Here is a 5,000-nt window from a genome sequence, read left to right as displayed (position 1 = left end):
CTTCATTATACACTACGAGGTTTCCTCGCCAGACTACAGAGCTTCATTGTACACTACAAGGTTTCCTCGCCAGACTACAGAGCTTCATTGTACCCTACAAGGTTTCCTCGCCAGACTACAGAGCTTCATTGTACCCTACAAGGCTTCCTCGCCAGACTATAGAGCTTCATTGTACACTACAAGGCTTCCTCGCCAGACTACAGAGCTTCATTGTACACTACAAGGTTTCCTCGCCAGACTACAGAGCTTCATTGTACACTACAAGGTTTCCTCGCCAGACTACAGAGTTTCATTGTACACTACAAGGTTTCCTCGCCAGACTACAGAGCTTCATTGTACACTACAAGGTTTCCTCGCCAGACTACAGAGCTTCATTATACACTACGAGGTTTCCTCACAAGACTACAGAGCTTCATTATACACTACGAGGTTTCCTCACCAGACTACAGAGCTTCATTATACACTACAACGTTTCCTCGTCAGACTACAGAGCTTCATTATACACTACGAGGTTTCCTCACCAGACTACAGAGCTTCATTATACACTAAGAGGTTTCCTCACCAGTCTACAGAGCTTCATTATACACTACGAGGTTTCCTCACAAGACTACTGAGCTTCATTATACACTACAAAGTTTCCTCACCAGACTACAGAGCTTCATTATACTCTACAAGGTTTCCTCGCCAGACTACAGAGCTTCATTATACACTGCAAGGATTCCTCGCCAGACTACAGAGCTTCATTATACACTACGAGGTTTCCTCGCCAGACTACAGAGCTTCAGTATACACTACGAGGTTTCCTCGCGAGACTACAGAGCTTCAGTATACACTACGAGGTTTCCTCACCAGACTACAGAGCTTCAGTATACACTACGAGGTTTCCTCACCAGACTACAGAGCTTCATTATACACTACGAGGCTTCCTCACCAGACTACAGAGCTTCAGTATACACTACGAGGTTTCCTGGCCAGACTACAGAGCTTCAGTATACACTACAAGGTTTCCTCACCAGACTAGAGAGCTTCATTATACACTACGAGGTTTCCTCACAAGACTACAGAGCTTCATTATACACTACAAGGTTTCCTCGCCAGACTACAGAGCTTCATTATACACTACAAGGTTTCCTCGCCAGACTAGAGAGCTTCAGTATACACTACGAGGTTTCCTCGCCAGACTACAGAGCTTCATTATACACTACAAGGTTTCCTCGCCAGACTACAGAGCGTCATTATACACTACGAGGTTTCCTCACCAGACTACAGAGCTTCATTATACACTACGAGGTTTCCTCGCCAGACTACAGAGCTTCATTATACACTACGAGGTTTCCTCACCAGACTACAGAGCTTCAGTATACACTACAAGGTTTCCTCGCCAGACTACAGAGCTTCAGTATACACTACAAGGTTTCCTCACCAGACTACAGAGATTCATTATACACTACGAGGTTTCCTCACCAGACTACAGAGCTTCATTATACACTACGAGGTTTCCTCACCAGACTACAGAGCTTCATTATACACTACGAGGTTTCCTCGCCAGACTACAGAGCTTCATTATACACTACGAGGTTTCCTCACCAGACTAGAGAGCTTCAGTATACACTACAAGGTTTCCTCGCCAGACAACAGAGCTTCAGTATACACTACAAGGTTTCCTCACCAGACTACAGAGATTCATTATACACTACGAGGTTTCCTCGCCAGACTACAGAGCTTCATTATACACTACGAGGTTTCCTCACCAGACTACAGAGCTTCAGTATACACTACAAGGTTTCCTCACCAGACTACAGAGCTTCAGTATACACTACAAGGTTTCCTCACCAGACTAGAGAGCTTCAGTATACACTACAAGGTTTCCTCGCCAGACTACAGAGCTTCAGTATACACTACAAGGTTTCCTCGCCAGACTACAGAGCTTCATTATACACTACAAGGTTTCCTCGCCAGACTACAGAGCTTCATTATACACTACAAGGTTTCCTCGCCAGACTACAGAGCTTCGGTATACACTACAAGGTTTCCTCGCCAGACTACAGAGCTTCATTATACACTACAAGGTTTCCTCGCCAGACTACAGAGCTTCAGTATACACTACAAGGTTTCCTCGCCAGACTACAGAGCTTCATTATACACTACAAGGTTTCCTCGCCAGACTACAGAGCTTCAGTATACACTACAAGGTTTCCTCGCCAGACTACAGAGCTTCATTATACACTACAAGGTTTCCTCGCCAGACTACAGAGCTTCATTATACACTACAAGGTTTCCTCGCCAGACTACAGAGCTTCGGTATACACTACGAGGTTTCCTCGCCAGACTACAGAGCTTCATTATACACTACAAGGTTTCCTCGCCAGACTACAGAGCTTCATTATACACTACGAGGTTTCCTCACCAGACTACAGAGCTTCATTATACACTACGAGGTTTCCTCACTAGACTACAGAGCTTCATTATACACTACGAGGTTTCCTCGCCAGACTACAGAGCTTCATTATACACTACAAGGTTTCCTCGCCAGACTACAGAGCTTCATTATACACTACAAGGTTTCCTCGCCAGACCGCATAACTTCCTCGTAGACTCTACCTTCTGTCTTTTATATATATATATATATATATATATATATATATATATATATATATATATATATATATATATATATATATATATATATATATATATATATATATATATATATATATATATGTCGTGCCGAATATGTAAAACTGGTCAATTAGCAAGAACTCATTTAAAATTAAGTCCTTTCCAAAATTTTCTCTTATACGTTTAAAGATATATTTTTTCATTAATGTTAATGTAAAAAAAAATAATTTTTCACCAAAAGAATCTTAGAAAACTTACCTAACCTTATTATAACAAAATCAATTTATTTTAGCCTAACCCAACTAAATATATTTTAGATTTGTTTACAATAATTTAATACTAAACAAACACAGTGAAATATATTTTTTTCGTTAGGTTCAGAATGATTTTGGCGAAATTATTGCATACACAAATTTTCACTTGTCCTATATGGCAAGATGAACGTTGCTATTTAAGCCAAGATCGCAAGTTCTGCCTATTCGGCACGACATATATATATATATATATATATATATATATATATATATATATATATATATATATATATATATATATATATATATATATATATATATATATGTGGTGCCGAATATGTAAAACTGGTCAATTAGCAAGAACTCATTGAAAATTAAGTCCTTTCTAAAAATTTCTCTTATACACAAATAACCCGCACATAAAAGACAGAAGCTTACGACGACGTTTCGGTCCGACTTGGACCATTGACAAAGTCACACTGTGTGTGACTTTGTCAATGGTCCAAGTTGGACCGAAACGTCGTCGTAAGCTTCTGTCTTTTATGTGCGGGTTATTTGTGTATCGTTCCAGTCACGGTATTGTGCCTTTTTGTTAATTAATTTCTCTTATATTTTTAAAGATATATTTTTTTCATTTATGTTAATGTGAAAATTTATAATTTTGCACCAAAAGAATCTTAGAAAACTTACCTAACCTTATTATAACAAGCGCAATTTATTTTAGCCTATTCCTACTAAATATATTTTAAAAACGTTTACAGTAATTTAATACCAGACAAACACAACGAAATACATTTTTTTCGTTAGGTTCAGAATGATTTTGGCGAAATTATTACATACACAAATTTTTGCTTGTCCCATATGGCAAGATGAGTGTTGTTATTTAAGCCAAGATCGCAAGTTCTGCCTATTCGGCACGACATATATCTATGTATATATATATATATATATATATATATATATATATATATATATATATATATATATATATATATATATATATATATATATATATATATATATATATACATATAGATATATATATACATGTATATATTTATATATATATATATATATATATATATATATATATATATATATATATATATATATATATATATATATATATATATATATATATATATATACATATATATAAATATATATGTATATATATATATATATTTATATATATATATATGTCGTGCCGAATATGTAAAACTGGTCAATTAGCAAGAACTTATTTAAAATTAAGTTTTTTTTTAAATTTTCTCTTATACGTTTAAAGATATACTTTTTCATTAGTGTTAATGTAAAAATTTTTAACTTTACTCCTAAAGAATCTTAGAAAACTTACCTAACCTTATTATAACAAGAACAATTTATTTTAGCCTAACCCAACTAAATATATTTTAGATTTGTTTACAATAATTTAATACTTAACAAACACATTGAAATATCTTTTTTTTTTCGTTAGGTTTAGAATGATTTTTGCGAAATTATTGCATACACAAATTTTCACTTGTCCTATATGGCAAGATGAGCGTTGCTATTTAAGCCAAGATCGCAAGTTCTGCCTATTCGGCACAGCATATATATATATATATATATATATATATATATATATATATATATATATATATATATATATATATATATATATATATATATATATATATATATATATATATATATATATATATATATATATATATATATATATATATATATATATATATATATATATATATATATATATATATAATCTGTGTGCGCTATTAGTTTCATTTCCATGTATTGATATTTTTATAAATTAAGGAAAAATATTTAAACTGCTTCATAAGATTTGCTCATTCTTCAACTTTTCTCAGAGAGTTAATTATCTCATCAAGAATCTTTCCTTTTCTTTCCTTTCTTCCTCTCAGTCCCTTTTTTTTTTTTCTCTCTCTCTCTCTTGTTTTCATTTACGAGTCTACACCTCTCGAATTCCTCCCTCCAACCTCTCCCCAGCACCTCCCCAGCACCTCTCCAGTACCTCCCCAGCACCTCTCCAGTATCTCCCCAGCACCTCCCCAGCACCTCCCCAGCACCTCTCCAGCACCTCCCCAGCACCTCCCCAGCACCTCC

This window comes from Cherax quadricarinatus, chromosome 24 (assembly GCF_038502225.1).
Source record: "Cherax quadricarinatus isolate ZL_2023a chromosome 24, ASM3850222v1, whole genome shotgun sequence".
Classification (NCBI taxonomy): Eukaryota; Metazoa; Arthropoda; class Malacostraca; order Decapoda; family Parastacidae; genus Cherax; species Cherax quadricarinatus.
This window is presented reverse-complemented; position numbering follows the sequence as displayed.